At 43.7% G+C, this 21190-nt stretch overlaps 1 long non-coding RNA gene across 1 annotated transcript in view; it reads right to left on the bottom strand.

The window, feature by feature from the left end:
- LOC119627719 (uncharacterized) overlaps nt 1-20745 on the bottom strand; it is a 35381-nt gene extending 14636 nt beyond the window's left edge. The window contains exons 1-2 of the long non-coding RNA XR_005243948.2: nt 20499-20745; nt 9697-9790 (exon numbers count right to left, since the gene is read on the bottom strand). This is a non-coding gene — a long non-coding RNA (uncharacterized lncRNA). The remainder of the gene's footprint in view (nt 1-9696; nt 9791-20498) is intronic.
- Nucleotides 20746-21190: the final 445 nt, after the last annotated feature.

The raw sequence follows: 21190 nt of genomic DNA, 5'->3' as shown, positions 1-21190 counted from the left end.
TTTTAGTAGAGATGTGGTCTTACTATTTTGCCCAGGCTGGTCTTGAACAACTGGACTTAAGTAATCCTCTTGCCTCGGCCTCCCGAAGTGTTGGGATTACAGGCATGAGTCACTGTGCCCAGCTTGATTCTCTTACTTTCTATGGCCCTGGAAGATGGTCAACTTTCTTTCTGTGTTTCCGGCTAATAAAAGGACTTCTGTTGCCTGTTTTTGGTGCTCAGCTTTACGCCGGGGTGAGGGGGTGGTCAGTTCCAGCTCCCCATTTCTCACAGGGTGAGAGGTTCTGAGGATTTGTTTAATTACCAGTCTCTGCAGTGTTCATCTAGCTCCAAATACCCTCATGGACTATTTCTTTTTAGCTCCTGCTCCCTGCTCCGAAGTCTGGGGGATATTCTTTTCTTATTTTCAGAATTGGCCAGGTATTTAAAAACTGGGACAAAGGGGTTAAATTTTACCCAGCATTTCCATGTGATGAGAATGGAAGAGTCTCCTGATCTGCAAAATTAATGAGAAGTTCAGTAATCAGTGATTCCATTTTTGTGTATAGGATATTACTTGCCCCTTTTGAGCCTTGAGATCCTTAACTGTGTTTGGGAATAATGTTAATATCTACCTAATAGGATTGTTGTGAAGATTAAAGAAAGCAGATAATAGAAGTGTTACCTAGAGATGAGCTAGGGTCTTGCTACTCCCTTATTTTTAGATAAAATGTTCTTAAACCCCGGCCCTCATGCAGTGAGTGGGGAGGTGGTGGGGCTTACCTTCTTCTGCTCATCTTGGCTTTTGAGTTTCTGCATGTGGTGAATTAATTCTGTTTAAGTATTGCCTCTATGTCTTAAACATGCTGGGCCGGGCACAATGGCTCACGCCTGTAATCCCAGCACTTAGGGAGACTGAGGTCAGCAGATCACCTGAAGTCAGGAGTTGGAGACCAGCCTGGCCAACATGGTGAAACCCCGTCTCTACTAAAAATACCAAAAAAAATTAGCTGGGTATGGTGGTGCCTGCCTGTAATCCCAGCTACTCTGGAGCCTGAGGCAGGAGAATCGCTTGAACCCAGGAGGTGGAGGTTGCAGTGGGCCGAGATCGGCCCAGGGAGACAAGAGCGAAAATCCATCTCAAAAACAAATAATGAAAAACAAAAAACAAAACCAAAACACACAAAACAACATGCTGGTCCTCTTCATAATGGGTTTCCCTATGTGGGAATTTTTTTTTTTTTTTTTTTTTTTTTTGAGATGGAGTCTCACTCTGTCGCCCAGGCTACAGTTCAGTGGCGTGATCTCGGTTCAGTAGCTGAGATTATAGGCATGAACCACCACACCTGACTAATTTTTGTATTTTTAGTAGAGACGGGGTTTCACCATGTTGGCCAGACTAATCTCAAACTCCTGACCTCAGGTGATCCGCCTGCCTCGGCCTCTCAAAGTGCTCTGATTACACGCATGAGCCACCGCGCCCAGCCCATGTGGAAAAATGTTACAAAAAAGAAAAAATCACCAAAACATAAGCCACCATCTCTGTGCATTGTTACAGGTACAGTGCAAGACGTTATACTGAAAACTGAAGGATCCCTTGATCATTTTAGCACCTTGAGATCCATCTACCACATACTGACTGAAACCCCCTACCCCCACCTCCCATTTTTCCTCTCGTCTCTCCTCCTCATTCCTTCTCTCTGTGTTTACCCTAGAACTCCACATTCTTCTCATTTCATGAGGCAGAGTAGTTTGGCTTTCTCTAGCTTTGAGCACCAAATTTCCTTCTGCACTCACTTTGTGTAATTGAGCCAAGGTGCTCAGTGAACTTTCCAGATAAGAGACTCCCTGTCCTTAGAAGGAAGTTGCTATTTTAAATAGCAAGTCTTTCATTCATTTGTATGTAAAGCACAATAACTAGCACAAAATAAACACTCCACAAATGTTAAGCTATAACGATATCATGATTTCCACTTCTAAAGTCTGTGATTCTTTCTTTCTCTTTCTTTCTTTCTCTTTCTTTCTTTCTCTTTCTTTCTTTCTCTTTCTTTCTTTCTCTTTCTTTTCTTTCTTTCTCTTTCTTTCTTTCTTTCTTTCTTTCTTTCTTTCTTTCTTTCTTTCTTTCTCTCTCTCTCTTTCTTTCTTTCTCTCTCTCTCTTTTCCTCCCTTTCTTTCCTTCCTTTCTTTCCTTCCGTTTCCTTCCTTCCTTTCTTTCCTTCCCTTCTTTCCTTCCGTTTCCTTCCTTCCTTCCTTCCTTCCTTCCTTCCTTCCTTCCTTCCTTCCTTCCTTCCTTCTTCCTTCCTTCCTTCTTTCCTTTCTCTCTCTCTCTCTCTCTCTCTCACATTTATATATTTTTTGAGACCCAGGCTGGAGTGCAGTGGCATGACTTTTGTTCACTGTAACCTCTGCCTGCCGGGTCCAAGTCATCCTCCTACCTCAGCCTCTCAAGTACCTGGGACCACAGGCATGTGTCACCATGCCCAGCTATGTTTTGTAATTTTTATAGAGATGGGGTTTTACCATGTTGCCCAGGCTAGTCTCGAACTCCTGGGCTCAAGCGATCCGCCCACCTCGGCCTCTCAAAGTGCTGGAATTACAGGCATGAGCCACCATGCCTGGCCAAGTCTTTGATTCTAAATTAGATTTAATGATTGATTAAGCTGAATTGATTTCAAAGAGGAAGTATGGAGGCAAAACAGCAATCATTCCAAAGTTGAATTAAAATTATTAGTAGTATTTTTTGAGACGGAGCCTTACTCTGTTACCCAGGCTGGAGTGCAGTGGTGCGATCTCAGCTCACTGCAACCTCTGCCTCCCTGGTTCAAGCGATTCTCCTGCCTCAGCCTCCTGAGTAGCTGGGATTACAAACATGTGCCACCACGGCCGGCTAACTTTTTGTATTATTAATATAGACCACGGTGCCCGACTAGAATTAAAATTATTTTGTATTTACTTACATTCTTATTCCTTTACTAATGCATATGAATAAAGAAGATACAGATGGCTGCATGCAAACAGTGCATGATAATATTAAATTAAAAAAAAGAAAGAAGGCTGGGCATGGTGGCTCACGCCTATAATCCCAGCACTTTGGGAGGCCGAGGCAGGCAGACTGTCTGAGGTCAGGAGTTCAAGACCAGCCTGGCCAGCATGGTGAAACCCCATCTCTAGTAAAAATACAAAAATTAGTCAAGCATGGTGGCGCATGCCCAGCTATTTGGGAAGCTGAGGCAGGAGAATCACTTGAATCTGGGAGAAGGAGGTTGCATTAAGCTGAGATCATGCCACTGCACTCCAGCCTGGGCAACGGAATGAGGCTCTGTCTCAAAAAAAAAGAAAGCAGTCTGGGTGCTGTGGCTCATGCCTGTAATCCCAGCACTTCAGGAGGCCGAGGTGATCACCTGAGATTTGGAGTTTGAGACCAACCTGGCCAACATGGTGAAACCCCTTCTCTATTAAAAAGACAAAAATTAGCCACACATGGCAGTGGGCACCTGTAATCCCAGTTACTCAGGAGGCTGAGGTAGGAGAATCACTTGAACTGGGGAGGTGGAGGTTGCAGTGAGCCAAGAGCGTGCCACTGCACTCCAGCCTTGAGCGACAAGAGTGAAACTCCGTCTCAAAATAAATAAATACATAAATGTAAAAAGCACAAATTGATCTTATAAAAAGGCTGTCAATCTCATTTATAATCAGGGAAAATAAAAATAAAACCACCGGGAGACACCATTTTATTCTCACCAGAAGGGCAAAATTAAAGAATCTGATAGGCCAGGTACAGTGGCTCACACCTGTAATCTCAGCACTAAGGAAGGCAGATCACTTGTGGTCAGGAGTTCGAGACCAGCCTGGCCAACATGATGAAACCCCATCTCTACTAAAAATACAAAAATTAGCCAGGCATGGTGGTGCATACCTGTAATCAGAGTTACTTGGGAGGGTTGAGGCAGGAGAATCACTTGAACCTGGGAAGTGGCGGTTACAGTGAGGCAAGATCGCACATTGCACTCCAGCCTGGGCAACAAGAGCGAAACTGTGACTCAAAAAAAAAAAAAAAAAAAAAGGAAATACAAAAATTAGCTGGACATGGTGGTGGGCACCTGTAATTCCAGCTGTTTGGGAGGCTGAAGGAGAATTGCTTGAACCCAGGAGGTGGAGGTTTCAGTGAGCCAAGATTATATCACTGCACTTCAGCCTGGGCCATAGAGCAAGACTCTATCTCCAAAAAAAAAAAAAAGTCAGATAATAACAAGTGTTGGCTAAGACGTGGAGCAATGGTGATTCCCACACATTGCTGTTGGGAGTGTTAATTAGCCCAACCATTTTAGGTAACAGTTTGCTATTATTTGGCAAAAGAGAAGAAATTCCTGTCCTTCTAGAGAAATTCTTACTCATGTGCACCTGAAGCTCGACAAAGTGGTCACACCAGCAGGGATCAAAATAGCCCCAAAGAAGAATCAACCCAAATGCCCAAAATAGTAGAATGGATAAATAAATTGCATATTATTCCTGCAATGGTATCCCATACAGCTAGGGTAATAACAAAATTTTACAGCTGCACACGAAAACATGGATAAATCCTGCAGTCAGAATATAAATAACAGAAGCAAGTCACAAAAGGACATCTAAATCATGAATTCTCTATAGAAAATGCAAAAACAGATATAGTAGAATGAACCTATAGTCACAGCCAGTCAGTTCTATGTTCCTCTCTGTTTCTGTCCCTCTCTGCTACCATCTTGAGATGCCCTTGGAGTCAAACTCGTAATTTGCTAGTGCAGGGCTTCCTTTGAGGGGTGTATATACTTTGTTCCTCTGGTTTCATTTGCTCATACATTCATTCAACAAGTACTGAGTACCAACTCTGCATACAGCACTGTTCTCAGTGCTGATGGCAAAACAAAAAGACAAAATTCTGCTTCTGTCCTGGAGCTAACATTTTTGGGGGGGCAGAGGGGTGGGTAGAGGATGAGGGGGAGACAGTAAACAAAACAAAAATGTAAATTATACGTACAGTAGATAGTGATAAGTACTGTGGGAAAAAAATAAAGCCAGGAAAGATTGTAATTCTAAGTAGGGTGGCCAGGAAAGAACTCCTTGTGATGGCAATATCTAAGCAAAGATTTGAAGGAATGAGGAAGGTAGTTGTGCCAGTATCTGGGGAAGCGCTTTCCAGATAGGGGGAACAGCAAGTGCGAGGGCCTGGAGGCACAGGCTTATCTCACCTGAGCATTTCAGAGGAATATCTACTCCAAAAATCTCAAAATTTCCTTTCACTGTTACATGGTTCTTGCCACAGATATGACTCATGCTATGTTTACAACCAAGGAGAAACCTATAATTTGAGAGCCAGCGTGTGCGTGGTGCGTGTAGGAATAATCTTGACCTAAAGTAATAATCGAAGTCACATTTGGTTACTTCATTAATTTGTATCAGTTCCTTGGGGCTAGCATTAGTTACCATATAGAGCACAAATGTGAGATCTGGTTTAAATTGCAGCTCTGCCACTCTGTGGACTTGAGCAATTTATCTAATTTTTCTGGGTGCAGAAAGATAACATGATACCCACCTCAAAGCACTGTGATGAGGATTGAGAGAAAATACAAGTTCAAGTCTTTGGTGACCTTCAGTAAGATTTTACAATGTTCTTTGCATACAGCTTGCACATGTCTTCAATTATTCATATCCTTGGCACGCTATTTTTGTTGTTGTTGTTGTTGCTGTTGTTGAAAAAGAAAATTCTGAAAGTATTCAGACAGAAAAGGCAAATTTCTTTTTTTTCTTTTTGAGATGGAGTCTCACTTTGTCGCCCAGGCTGGAGTGCAGTGGTGCAATCTCAGCTTATTGCAACCTCCGCCTCCCAGGTTTAAATGATTCTCCTGCCTCAGCCTCCTGAGTAGCTGGGACTACAGGCTGCTGCCACCATGTCTGGCTAATTTTTTTTATTATTAATAGAGATAGGGTTTCACCATGTTGGCCAGGCTGGTCTTGAACTCCTGACCTCAAGTGATTTGCCCGCCTTGGGCTCCCAAAGTGCTGGGATTACAGGTATGAGCCACCATGCCCGGCCTCATAGATCTATTTTTAATCCCTCCAGCTCTAGAAATCATATAGGATAAAGAATTAATATATACTATACACAGACATTCATTCTTAGTGCTGCACTGCAACATAACCTATCTGTGTTGCAGTATCTAACATCTCACACTCTATTCATGTCTTTGGTTAATACCTATGTCATTTTAGTCTACTAAGATTCAATTAATATCAATAAAAATAAAATAATAATAGTAAAGTCATAATATTTTATGCTTATATCATTTGTTTCCTGAGAGGTCACAAAACTATAATAATATTATTTTATGACTCATCTTTGCTAACCTATTATTCCCTTGAATGGACGTACACATTGATACTAAAATATCATTCCTTGGCTGGGAGCGGTGGCTCACACCTGTACTCCCAGCACTTTGGCAGACTGAGGTGGGTGGATCACTTGAGGTCAGGAATTCAAGACCAACCTGGCCAACATGGTAAAACCCTGTCTCTACAAAAAATACAAAAATTAGCCGGGGTTGGTGGAGCATGCCTGTAGTCCCAGGTACTCCGGAGACTGAGGCAGGTGAATTGCTTAAACCCAGGAGGCGGAGACTGCAGTCAGTGAGCCGAGACTGCGCCACTGCACTCCAGCTTGGGCGACAGAGTGAGACTGTCTCAAAATAAAACAAATTAAAAATAAAATAAAATAAAATAAAATATCATTTCCTGCGTATGTGAAATTCAAATTTAACTGGGGCCAGATGTGGTGGCTCATGCCTATAATCCCAGCACTTTGGAAGGCCAAGGCAGAAGAATCACTTGAAGCCAGGAGTTATAGAGACCAGGCTGGGCAACACAGCAAACCCCTATTCTTAAAAAAAAAAATTAAACTAAATAATAAAACTAGGCCGGGTGCGGTGGCTCACTTCTGTAATCCCAGGCAGAGGCAGGCAGGTCACTTGAGCTCAGGAGTTCAAGACCAGCCTGGGCTATATGATGAAACCTCATCTCTACAAAAAACTTTAAAAAATTAGCCAGGCATGGTGGCACCGCCTATAGTCCCAGCTACTCAGGAGGCTGAGGTGGGAGGATCACTTGAGCCTGGGAGATCAAGGCTGCAGTGAGCGGTGATTGCGCCAACGTGGGTGACAGAGTGAGACCTTATCTCAAAAAAAAAGTAAAAAATAAATAAATAAATAAATAAAAACAAAAATAACTAGGAGCCCTTAACTGGCCCCTAGTTCCCAGTCCAAGCCCTCCCTGCATCTGGGCTCTAAGTGTGATTCAGCAGGCTGAGGATACTGCCCATGTCCTGAAGGCTGAGCTGTCATATTTCTGTCACCCTTATCCCCTTATCCCACTCCTAGAGATTCCATCTGGCATGGCAGGAACAGTTTTCGGGGCACAGTCTTGAGTTCAAATCCCACCCCTTCTTTTAAATGGCATCATGATTTGTGGCGAGTTGCTCGAGCCCTTTGCACTTCCGTTTCCTCATCTGTAACACAGGGCAAAAACTAGAGACCCAGACTCACAAGGTTGTTGTGAGGTTTGCATGAGAGGATGCGTGAAAAGCACTTCGCAGAGCCAAAATATGAGCCTGAAGCTCGTGTCTGCAGAGGTTAACGCAAGAAAATTACTCCTAGGGCTGCCTTCAGTGTCGCTGGAAGATGGAAAACCATAACAAACTTTGGGTTGGGGGACAGTAAACCAGAGAGACTGGGAATTCTAGTTTTTGGTAGCAGGAGGTTTGGAGCCCTTTAAAAGAAAGTTACTTCTGGTTGTTGTTGTTGTGTGTGGGTTTTTTGTTTTTTTTTTTTTGGTCAATGTTTTCCTTGCGAATGAAACTGATTCTGTGAAGGTGATGTCAGATGAGAGATTGAACGATTCCGCGTTGGCAGCTACAAGGTAGAGGCGGCATTCTGTGAACACTCAGAAGCTCTTCCTGATTTCCTCCTCAGCCCGAGTAGAAGTCTGAGCTGACTGAGACATCCACATGCTTTCCTTCCGGGCAAAACAAAACCTTTCACCGTGCCTTTTCTACATCTCCCAGGGCCTCCACAACTCCGTGATCCAAGACCTGCTTGAAATGCCAAAGTTACCTATTGTTAAATATTTTCAAAGCAGCGGAGGCAGTCCTGCCAACTCTGTCCCGCTGTCTCCAAGAGCTAAGGCCAACAGCCCAAGGGTCCTTGCCAATTTCCTGGAGAAGGGGGGTGTTACAGTTAAGTGGGGTGGGATCTTAAAGGGCCAGAGCCAATATTAGGGCTTCAGGTTGCCAGGTCTTCTGTCATTAGTGGGGACAGGTGGTGTCTCCTCCCTTGGTTCCTCACCCAAGCAGTTATTGTCTGCCTGTCTGATAGATGCGGTCTGGGAGGAGCTTCTCCCGGCTCACCTTTAGATAAGGGTGTGGAAAACACAGCCTTTGCTTCTTCCTGGGGACACAGTCTTGACCCTTGAGCTGGAAAGAAGAGGCTAGTTCCAGGGAGGGAATGGGCCATGTCTCAGTCAACTTCTTTCTTTCTCTCTCTTTCTTTTCTTTTCTTTTCCTTCCTTCCTTCCTTCCTTCCTTCCTTCCTTCCTTCCTTCCTTCCTTCCTTCCTTCCTTCCTTCTTTCTTTCTTTCTCTCTCTCTTTCTTTCTTTTCTTTCCTTCCTTCCTTCCTTCTTTCTCTCTCTCTCTTTCTTTCTTTCTTTTCTTTCCTTCCTTCCTTCCTTCCTTCCTTCCTTCCTTCCTTCCTTCCTTCCTTTCTTCCTTTCTCTTATTAATTTATCATTTATTTATTCATTTGAGACAGCATCTTGCTCTGTTGTCCAGGTTGAAGTGCCATGGTGTGATCTCAGCTCACTGCAACCTCCACTTCCCAGGTTGAATTGATTCTCCTGCCTCAGCCTCCCGAGTAGTGGGGACTACAGGCGTGTGCCACCATGCTGTGCTAATTTTTGTATTTTTTTGTAGAGACAGGGTTTCACCATATTGGCCAGGCTGGTCTCTCGAACTCCTGGCCTCAAGTGATCCACCCGTTCACCCATCTCGGCCTTCCAAAGTGCTGGGATTATAGGTGTGAGCCACCATGCCTGGCCTGCATTTATTTTTATAAATGCACATCTCTGGACCTAAAAATGCTTATCCATGTGACCTTTGAAACCATCTCAAATAATAGCTGAAACTTATTCAGTGTTTTGGGCCCTGAACTATTTCTAAGCCCTTCATGGTAAGAATTTATTTATTCCTCACTGAGAGGAGGGGAGGGGGAGGAGAATAATACTACTGACTTCAACTACTGCTATGTGAGGATTCTCTGGCTGGTATATGTAAAGTGCTCAGAACCGTGTCTGATTGGAAGAAGATACATGCAAGCATTTGCTGTTAGTATTATCACTGCCATTTTACAGATGACAAAATGCAGGCAAGTGTAGGCATATTGACTTGCTTAAGGGCCCAAGATGGTGGAATCAAATTCAGACACTGAGTCCGGAGCCTAGACACTAATCCCTGGTGTTGTTCACCTTCCACACTCTAGGAAACACTTCAACTCACCTAGAAGAAGTGCTGGCTGTTTGTCACCTGGATGCAAAGGTGTGGGGTGTGGTGCCTGCTTCTCTGACCAGTGAAGTTGGTGTGCAGTTTAGGACTGGAGGAAGGAGGAGTCCCATGTCTACTCAGAAATGTCAGGAACTCACCTGCTAAGCTGCCCTATCCAGGGAGAATGCTGAAACTTTATCCATTCCGAACAGAATCTTCAGAGGAAGGAGATGCTGTCTGTCTTCACTGTTCCTGCAACGCAGAACCAAGCGTTCCGGCTTTGAACAAAGGCATTGACTATAAGTTACTGGCTTGAGTATTCTACATGCCTAGCCCTGGAGGAGAGGCGGTGGACTTGAATCCAGCCTGTTCTATAAGTGTGCAATGCCTAATGGTCCAAAAGATGTTGCAGATGAAGTTTTTGATCTTTCTGAGACTAATCTGTTTTTCACCACTCCAGAGGCCCTCATTTGCATACCAACATATTGATTTGGTAAATAAAACTGTTCCATTTCTTCCACACAGCAGATCCCTAAAGGGTCTTAACCTGACCAATGGAGTCCAGTTGAACTTACGATAGGGACCTGAAAGTGCCTCCTGGCTGCTTCAGAGAGTTGAGATTTAATCTACTAATTTAGACTTCCAAACAGCCCCAGACAATGAACAGCTTATGCTGTGTGCATTTTTCAAACATTCAGAAAATGCTTTTGCTGTTAAAAACTTCTATCTTCTTTCCTCTGCCTTTTAAGGAGAGTACCAATTGTAAGGCTTCGTTTAGAACAACTTTTTTGTTTGTTTTTGTTTCTGTTTTTTCCTTAAGCAACGGAATCTCACTCTGTTACCCAGGATGGAGTGCAGTGGTACAATCACAGCTCACTGAAGCCTTAGACTTCTTGGGCTGAAGTGATCCCAGCCTCCTGAGTAGCTAGAACCATGCCTGGCTAATTTCTTAATTTTTTAGAGACGGGATCTCACTATGTTTCCCAGTTTGGTCTCCAACTCCTAGCCTCAAGCAGTGCTCCTACCTTGATCTCCCAAAGTTCTGGGATTACAGGTGTGAGCCACTGTACCTGGCCTAGAACAAGTTTCTAATACAGACTCATCTCAACCTGTTGAGAAACAGTTGTTGTTGTTGTTGTTGTGTGTGTGTGTATATATGTGTGTATGTTTAAGTCAGGTTTACTGAGGTATAATTTGCCACAGTAAAATTTGCATTTCTTAGGTCTGCATATCTAAAGTTTTAACAAATGTAAGCTGTACCACTATCACCACAATTAGGATAGATAATAGATAGATAATATTTCATCATTCTCCCTAAAGTTCCCTCACGCCGCTTTGTAGTCAATATTTTCCCCATTCCAATCCTTGGTAGCCACTGTCCTGGTGTTTGCCTCTGTAGCTGTATCCCTTTTTTTGGCAGAGTCTCAGTCTGTTGCCCAGGCTGGATGAAGTGGCATGATCTTGGCTCACTGCAGTCTCCACCTCCCGGGTTCAAGTGATTCTCCTGCCTCAGCCTCCCGAGTAGCTGGGATTACAGGCATGCGCCATCACGCCCAGCTAATTTTGTATTTTTAGTAGAGACAAGGTTTCGCCATGTTGGCCAAGTTGCTCTTGAACTCCTGACTTCAAGTGATCCACTCGCCTCAGCCTCCCAAAGTGCTGGGATTACAGGCGTGAGCCACTGTGCCTGTCCTATAGCTGTGTCTTTTTTACAGTAGGTGTTTTTACTTTAAATGGCAAGGCGGCTAATATTTTTTTTTTTTTTTTTAAATCACATGTTCGCTACGAAAAATGTCTGGAAAGACCAAATAAAATAAAATAAATAAAAATGTCTGTAAAGAAGCTGCTATTTTTAAATTATTTATGCCTCACACTCCTTATTGCAAAAAGGATATAAGGCAGGCCAGGTGCTGTGACTCACGCCTATAATCCCAGCACTTTGGAAGGCCGAGATAAGCGGATCACTTGAGGCCAGGAGTTCAAGACCAGCCTTGCCAACATGGTGAAACCCCAAAAATTAGCCAGGTATGGTGGTGTGTGCCTGTGATCCCAGCTACTCAGGAGGCTGAGGTGGGAGAATCGCTAGAACCTGGGAGGCAGAAGTTGTAGTGAGCAGAGATTATGCCATTGCACTCCAGCTTGGGTGACAGAGTGAAACTCCATCTCAAAAAGGAAAAAAAAAAAGATGGATATAAGGCAGCAATAAAGTCATACAGTGAGAAAAACCACTGCAAGGAAGTCTAGACAGAGTGAAGACTGGTTGAAGGATTGCTTCTCCCCAACTTTAAAAGAAAAATGGCATGTGCCTTTGGTCCCAGCTACTCAGGAGGCTGAGGCAGGAGGATGGCTTGAGCCCAGGAGTTTGAGGCTGTAGTGAGTTACGAATAGTGCCACTGCACTTCAGCCACAGGCAACAAAGACAGATCCTGTCTCAAAAAATTTAAATGAGAAGTTTACATCTTCAAATACATTGCAAGAATAGGACGATGAATGCCTCTATACTCTTCTCCTAAATTTACTAACTGTTAACATTTTTGCCACGTTTCTTCTCTCTCTCTCTTTGTACATGTGTACACTCTTGTTTATTCATGTTTGTTTGGTTTTGCTGAACCTTTTGAGAATGACTTGCAGCAGAAATCTTAAGACTATCTCCCTAAACACTTCAGCACGCATCTCCTAACAACAGAGGCATTCTCCCTCAGAAACACGAGAAACTGTTACTCAGTAAATTTGGTAATCATTAGATGCTATTATTTAACATATAGTGGCACTTTGGGAAGCCGAGGTGGGCGGATCACTTGAGGCCAGGAGTTGAAGACCAGCCTGGCCAACGTGGCGAAATGCTGTCTCTATTAAAAATACAAAATTTAGCCGGGCATGGTGGTGAGCACCTGTAATTCCAGCTACTTGGGAGGCTGAGGCTTGAGATCACTTACACCTGGGAGGTGGTGGCTGCAGTGAGCTGAGATCATGCCTCTGCACTCCAGCCTGGAGACAGAGTAAGACTGTCTCAAAAAATAAATAAATAAGTAAAAATAACAGATAGTCCATAATCACTTTTCTCCAGTTGTTCCAATGATGTCTTTTATAGCTGTTTAGGTTTTTCAAGAAAAATGTTAATTCAGCATATCCAATGAAGGATCAGGCATTGTATTTTGTTGTGTGATTTATGTCATTTTAGCTTCCTTTATTCTTGAACAGTTCTCCCAGCCTATCTATCTATCTATCTATCTATCTATCTATCTATCTATCTATCTATCTAATCTTTTATGACATTAACATTTTTGAAGAGTTCAGGCCAGTTGTTTTTCACAGTATTCCTTAGTTTGGATTTGCCTAACTGTGTGCCCGTGGTTTAGACTCAGCCAAGGGAACCACGGGTGGGAGGTTGTGTCCTTTTCAGTGTTTAGGAGAGGCACCTGCAAGACATTTCTGAAAAGTTCCTTTTGCAAAAGAAAAGCAAGCCCCAAGTTCTTCCTGCAAGAAGAGCATTTAGCTTTGAATGCCTCCTCAGTTGCTACTGTGTGCAAATCTCTTTAGCAAGGCATTTTCAGGAGGGACTGATTAAGAATTATGGTTTAGATTTTAGTTAAATGCTGTCACTTAGCTTTAAAACATATGTTCCCATATTCCCTGCATCAATGATGATTTCTATTTTATTACTCTTTGAATCATGTCTCCCTCTTTGGGAATATATCTCTTCAGTTATTATGTAACATGGTGGAAAAGTAGGATCAGACTTACAAAATGTGAGTCACACGCCCACTTTTCATAAGCCTACTTGAGTCTTTTCCCTGGTGTGCACATGGCTGACTCCCTTCCAGTCTCCAGATCTAAATGTTCCCTCTCCAAGTGGCCAATCCCAACTTCCCTCCTGAAAACATCAGCTACCACTCCCTACCTGTATCCTCAATCCCTTTCATCCCCCATATTCTAAAAAATAGAGACAGGGGACTGGTTGTGGTGGCTTACACCTATAATCCTAGCACTTTGGGAGGCCGAGGTGGGTGGATCACCTGAGGTCAGGAGTTCAAGACCAGCCTTGCCAACATGCCGAAATCCTATCTCTATTAAAAATACAAAAATTAGCTGGGTGTGGTGGTGCATGCCTGTAATCCCAGCCACTCAGGAGGCTGAAGCAGGAGAATCACTTGAACTCGAGGGGCGGAGGTTGCAGTGAGCCATGATCACACCACTTTACTCCAGCCTGGGCTATAGGTGAGACTCTTTCTCAAAAAAAAAAAAAAAAAAAAAAAAAGGTGGAGACGGAATCTTGCTACTTGCCCAGGCTTGTCTTGAACTCTTGGCCTCCAGCAATTCTCCCACCTCAGCCTTTCTAGTAGTTGCTGGGACAACAGGCATGCACCACCATGCCTGGCTTCATTCCACCTATTTTTTCTCTCTCTCCTTTTCAATTCTTATCTCTTGTTATCTCCAGTATCCAATATAACTTACTTATTTGTGTATTTATTATCGCTGGTCTCTTCCTGATGGCACATGGGCCCCATGGGGCAGGGATTTCTGTCTGTGGTGTCCACTGCTATAGTCCCCGCACTGAGAACCGTGCCTGACACATCATACTATCCTATGCATATTTACTGAGTGAACGAAGGAACAGGTGAATGGCTCTTTGTCCAGTGAGCAAATTATTTCATGCTTAGAATGAGAGAATCGTGAAAGTTATTGATCTCGTAGTAGTTAAGAGTATACAAGAGCTTGGGTTGGGTTCAAATTGTTGTTTGAACGTGGCTCATCTTTTACAGGAGACCATTCCAGAATCTCAAGATTAGGTGGCAGTGAAGTATGGTACTAAGAGGCCCAAGAACCCTGGCCTGGTGTCCTGACTCCATGTGTCATAATGGTGGAACCTCGACACTCCAGGCTCTGTCAAACTGGGGTTCTCTCCCCTTGGGGCCACACCCTCCTTTAATTCGTTTCATTTCAAGGAGATGGCCCCAAAGGATAGAGAAAGGGTTTCCCGCCAGGTGTGGTGGCTCGCCCCTGTAATCCTAGCACTTTGGGAAGCTGAGGTGGGCGGATCAGTTGAGGTGAGTTTGAGACCAGCCTGGCCAACATGGTGAAACCCTGTCTCTACAAAAATACAAAAATTAGCCAGGAGTGGTGGCTGCACCTGTAATCCAAGCTACTCGGGAGGCTGAGCCAGGAGGTGGAGGTTGCAGTAAGCCGAGATCATGCCACTTCACTCCAGCCTAGGCGACAGAGCAAGATGCTGTCTCAAAAAAAAAAAAAAAACAAAAAAACAAAAAAAGAAAAGAAAAGGGGTTTCCCTTGTCTTTTATTCCTTCTCACATGCAAATAACAGTTTTGCTGCTTTCATCCTTCCTATTGAGGCATCTTCCACCTGCCACTACTCTCAATGTCTGGGATGAAGACAGAGTGGAGCCTGGCCCTCCTACCAAGACCCAAATGGGTTACTGCTCTGACAGGGCAGAGGTCCCAACTCCTTTTATTACCATCATGGAGCAGAAATTGTGGTGCCTGGGGCCATGCAGTCACAACTCTTATGTCATTCGGACTTCAAGGACAAAGGATTTCTTGTTCTTTAATAGAAACAAACTAAGCAAAGCACAGTGATTTCTAAACAAAGAAAGAACCCTGATACCAAATGCAAATCAAGCAGACTGATTTCTAAACAAAGAGAGAGTCGTAATGCAGTGTGTGCCGGCAAGAAAAGACAATGGAAGCCACAGGCTGTTATTCACAAATGCTCCCTGGAGAAGCCAGTCTCTGTGGGTGTGGTCATGGGAACCTAGGGCCATTGACGGATTTTCCTGAGAGCTGTCCCTTCCCCTTGGGCAAATTCCTCAACCTCTCCAGCTGAGGGATTTTTTTCCACCTGTATTTGAGGATAATAATATTTATCTTTCATGGTTCTTCGTAATGAATAGAGATGATATATGCAAAATGTTGGACAGAGAGTAGGTATTTAATATTAATAATAGTGATAATAATATAGTAGCTACCATTTATTAAGCAGCTATTCTGGGCATGCTTACAGCAACCTTATAACCTCATTCCATAGGCACTTTTCTTTTCTTTCTTTTTTTTTTTTTTTTAAAGACAGAGTCTGGCTCTATTACCCAGGCTAGAGTGCAGTGGCATGATTTCGGCTCACTGCAGCCTCTGCCTCCCAGGTTCAAGTGATTCTCCTGCCTCAGCCTCCCAAGTAGCTGGGATTACAGGTGCCTGCCACCACACCTGGCTAAATTTTGTATTTTTACTAGAGATGGGGTTTGCCATGTTGGCCAGGCTGGTCTCAAACTCCTGACCTCAAGTGATCCTCCTGCCTTGGCCTCCCAAAGTGCTGGGATTACGGGTGGAGGCACCATGCCTGGCTAGCACTCTTGTTAGTTCTATTTTACAAACTCAAAAATGGAGTGTTAAAGGAATATGTTTCTGCAAAGAATGGGTGGCAGGAAAAAAAAAGATAAAATAAAAATAAAGGAATCTATTTCTACCTAAGCCACACAGAGAGTAGGAAGGATTCAGGCGAAAGGTTGGCTGCCTGACTCAAGAACCCAGTTCTTAAATTCTTTTTCTTTTTTTAATTTATTTTTTGAGACATAGTCTTGCTTTGTTGCCCAGGCTGGAGTGCAGTGGTGTGATCTCGGCTCACTGCAACCTCCACCTTCCAGGTTCAAGCGATTCTCTTGCCTCAGCCTGCCAAGTAGCTGGGACTACAGGCGTGCGCCACCATGCCAGGCTAATTTTGTATTTTTAGTAGTAACAGGATTTCACTATGTTGGCTAGGCTGGTCTTGAACTTCTGACCTCAGGTGATCCACCTGCCTCGACCTCCCAAGTGCTGGGATTACAGGTATGAGCCACTACGCCTGGCCTTAAATTCTTAATTGCTTCGTTTGATGTCTTTTCAAGTAAGTGAAATATACACATATTTTTCATACAAAAGTATATATAAAATATGTATTTTAATAAAATATATGTTTTTTAAGTTAAGTGAAAATATATATATATTATAATTTTCCAAGTAAGTGAAATATATACAGTCATGTCAACAATGGACTGCATATATGATTGTGGTCCCATAAGATTATAATACTGTATTTTCACAGTACCTTTTCTACGTTTAAATACACAGATACTTCCCATTGTGTTATGACTGCCTTTGTTTAGGTAAATAAATACTTCTGATTGTGTTACAGTTGCCTTCAGTATTCAGTGCAGTCACAAGTTGTACAGATTTGTAGCTCTACCATATATCCTAGGTGTGTAGCAGGCTACGCCATCTAGGTTTGTGAAAGTACACTCTAGGATGATCACACAATGACGAAATTGCCTAATGATGTGTTTCTCTCCCTTTTTTTTTTTTTTTTTTTTTGAGACAGAGTCTCACTCTGTCACCTGGGCTGGAGTGCAATGGCGCGATCTTGGCTCACTGTAACCTCCGCCTCCCGGGTTCAAGCGATTCTCCTGCCTCAGTCTCCTGAATAGCTGGGATTACAGGTGTGCGCCATCATACCTGGTTAATTTTTGTATTTTTAGTAGAGACGGGGTTTCACCATGTTGGCCAGGCTGGTCTCAAACTCCTGACCTCGTGATTTGCCTGCCTCAGCCTCCAAAAGTGCTGGGATTGCAGGCGTTAGGCACTGTGCCAGGCCTCAAGTGACTGTCTCGCCTCAACCTCTTTAGTAGCTGGAACTACAGGCACGTGCCACCATGAGTTTGCCATGTTGTCCAGGCTAGTCTCGAACTCGTGACCTCAAGTGATCTGCTCGCCTCGGCCTCCCAAGGTGCTGGGATTACAAGCATGAGCCACTGCACCTGGCCTGAGTACTCTATTTAAAACACACTCCTCTCCTGTTACTCTCAGTATGGCTTTGTTTACCTTCATAGCAATTAGCCTCACCTGAGGTATCATATTCTACTCATGACTCCTCTGATGTAAGCTCCATGAGGCAGGGGCTGTATTTGGGCTTTTGCTTGTTCCCAGTGCCTGGCATGGAGTTTTCGCTCAGCAAATATTTGTTGAATGTCCGGACGTGGTGGCGCACGCCTGTAATTCTAGCACTTTGGGAGGCTGAGGTGGGAGGATCACTTGAGCCCAGTCGGTTGAGGCTGCAGTGAGCCATGATGGCGCCACTAAACTGCAGCCTGAGAGACAGAGCAGGAACTTGTCTCAAAAAAATTTTTTTTATTGTTGTTGAATGAATGCTTGGAGAGCCAAAGGAGCTGATTTAACCTTTCAAAGGCATTAGATCAAACAGGCAGGGCCAGTTTTTCAGATCTGAGAGGGTGCCCAGGAGCTCTTCCCTCTTTCCAGCCCCTCAGTTCAGTGCGAAGGAAAGAAAGAAGCTAAAGAAAAATTGTTCTATCAAAACAGAATAAAAGAGGGTAATGATTTAGTCAAGGAATGTGTTGGTGTCTGTATCATACAGATCCTTATCTTGCAATCCATGTTACAGAATCCTAAAAACTCAGCCTCTGAGGGGGACCAAGGAGCTCTGTAGCTTATTGTAGAAGCCCCTCTATAGACACCATCTCCCAAAAAGGGGTCATCTGACCTCTACTGGAATACTTCTAGGATGGCCAATTCACTGTTGCATGAGGCTGATGATTTTGCTTTTGATAACTTGAGCTCTAAGGTTTGCCCCCAAATTCTTCCTGCAGCTGACTTCCACCAGCCTCTGACAAAGCACATTTTCCCATCTCTTCTCTCTGTGACTTGGCAGCGATTAGATTTTAATGGTTATCTACTGAGCAGAGTACTTTCCAGTTCTTGGTAATAGCCCCTTATTCGGGAAAATCAATACCAGAAATAGTTGAAGCTTTAAAAAAATTCACCAGACATCTATCTGAGGTGGTTTAATAGCATGGCATTTGTAATTCCCACCACAGTCTGCAATGCAGTGGTGAGCACTGGCACTGATAACAGTGATGATATATTCCATAGCGAAAATATATTTCTTAGTATCACATCTCAAGTCCAGCTCATTTTGTCAACATTATTGAGCATCTTACTAGGCTGTGGAAGGCACTAAATCCAACATAAACCTGCAAGCTGGTTTTCTCTTTCAACTCCTATTATCATTGTTTAGAACCACATTCATGAGATGTGATGTAAAATAACATGATTGATGCTCTTAACAAAGCCATGAATGGGATGGGGTGGAGGGAGGCAGCTTAAATGTGCGCTAGAAAATGTTAATGCAAGGCTGGGACGAGGATGAGGAGAGTGAGGGACCTCGGCCACAAAGTCTAAGGATCCTGTCCACCTAGTCCCTGCTCCTGTCTTCAAAGCCTCTTCTAGGTCTGGCATTTTGTGACCCAGTGCATACACATGAAGTATGTGGTCTTCAAAGTCATCACCTGGGAAACCTTGACTTTCAAACAATGCTTCTACTGTTCACACTTAAGCAACGGTGCTTGAGAATTACCTTCAGAGCCTGCATTGCATTTTTAAATTTCCATATGTCTTTGGGGGAATGATAAATCTTCATCCTTTGGAGGTAGATTTGATTTTCAGAAACAGACACAAACCATCTGTGGCCAAATCTAGGGATTAATATGGAGTAGACAAGCCACATAACTCTATGTGAAGTCAAAAGTAGATTTTCACCTGTGTGTTGTAAATTAGCCTTGAAGGCAATCTTGACGGAGGGGGCTGCAGAATGTGTTTTGAGCTACAGTTTTCCAGATTGGTACATATGCTCTGAAGGCATCCACTCCAAAGCCATTACTTGCTCTATTATGAGAGTTTGGGCATGTTTATTCTTTTTTTTTTTTTTTTTTGGAGATGGAGTCTCGCTCTGTCACCCAAGTTGGAGTGCAATGGCACCATCTCGGCTCACTGCAACCTCCGCCTCCTGGGTTCAAATGATTCTCCTGCCTCAGCCTCCCGAGTAGCTGGGATTACAGGCGTGTGCCATCACACCTGGCTAATTTTTGTATTTTTAGTAGAGATGGGGTCTCACCATGTTGGCCAGGCTGGTCTCAAACTCTTGACCTCAGGTGATCTGCCTGCCTCAGCCTCCCAAAGTGCTGGGATTACAGGAGCGTTGGCTCACGCCTGTAATCCCTGCCTGGAGTGCTTATTCTAAAAGTCACTTTGATTACTTTCTAGTCAAACTCTGTATTATTGAGTTAGAGTAAATAGAAACCATTTAACTTATCTTCAGTCCTTCTTAAAGGTTGTAAGTGTGGAGAAATTACATAATACTAATTAATATATTACAAAATACGTATTTGCTTTGTGATTAAGAGTTGGCCCTTAAAAGAAATTGAACGGAACCAAGACATCTTAAGTCCTCTTTTAATCTCTCAAACATCTCAATTTCTCTTCAGGTTTGATTGAAATGTTTCATGTTGGGCAAATCCAAAGATTCCTTGGTGAGTTATCTCAGTCAAAGCAGGAAAGAGGGACCTTCCGATATTCCTACTGCTGATCTGGAAAATCTTAGCTGGTAGAGAAATGAAGAAAGAACTGAAGGCCCTGCAATCCAACCAGTAAGCACCTTCAGACAGTTCCAAGAACTCAGACTCGTTGACTTCTACTGTGGTTATGTGTTGGGCCAAAGTCTGAAAAACAGAACCCCTAAGCTCCATGCCTGAAGACCACCCCGATCAATATTGTACTCACTCTTTATGTTTTTTTTTTTTTTTTTTGAGACAGAGTATCACTCTGTCGCCCAGGCTAGAGTGTAGTGACACAATCTTGGCTCATTGCATACCCCTCCTGTGTTCAAGCAATTCTCCTGCCTCAGCCTCTCGTAAAGCTGGGATTATAGTCACGTGCCACCACGCCCAGCTAATCTTTTTGCGTTTTTACTAGGGACAGGGTTTCACCAGGTTAGCCAGGCTGGTCTCAAACTCCTGACCTCAAGTGATCTGCTACCTCTGCCTCCCAAAGTGCTGGGATTACAGGAGTGAGCCACCGTGCCCAGCCAGCACTGGGCTCTTAATCTCCCCAGATGTCTACTTACCCATTTGCAAATCCCTGCCCCAGACAGTAAGCTGCTTCTCCAGCTTCCCAGATAGCTTTTATTCCTTGTGAGAAACCAGCAGTTTCAGATGTCATTCCTGAAATTCAGTCTGAGTTTTTTCAGGCCCAAGACCTGTTGGCCACTTTCTGCTGCAGTGGCCTTCGGGTAGAAGCAACCTTCAGCTGGGCTTCCCAGCCACTTAAGTTTGCAGGAAACTATTCTGTATAAGCCTTTGAAAAACGGCAAGCTTCAAAACTCTTACTAGTCTGTAAGTTGGAGCCTTGGGGACATATTTACACACCCTGGTAATTAATTGTTTGATAGTAGAGTTATTGCTAATTGTTTTATGGTTTTGCAACTCTGTGTGGTGGCTTACAATTGGTTCTCAGCCAGGCCGGGAGCGTTGGCTCACGCCTGTAATCCCAGCACTTTGGGAGGCCGAGGCAGGTGGATCGTGAGGTCAGGAGTTCAAGACCAGCCTGGCCAACATGGTGAAACCCCGTCTCTACTAAAACTACAAAAATTAGCTGGATGTGGTGGCACTTGCCTGTAATCCCAGCCACTCAGGAGGCTGAGGCAGGAGAATTGAACACAGGAGGCAGAGTTTGCAGTGAGCCAAGATCGTGCCACTACACTCCAGCCTGGGCGACAGACTGAGACTCTGTCTCAAAAAAAAGGAAAAAAAATTGGTT

Source organism: Chlorocebus sabaeus, chromosome 27, assembly GCF_047675955.1.
Source record: "Chlorocebus sabaeus isolate Y175 chromosome 27, mChlSab1.0.hap1, whole genome shotgun sequence".
NCBI classification, from domain to species: domain Eukaryota; kingdom Metazoa; phylum Chordata; class Mammalia; order Primates; family Cercopithecidae; genus Chlorocebus; species Chlorocebus sabaeus.
This window is presented reverse-complemented; position numbering and strand designations above follow the sequence as displayed.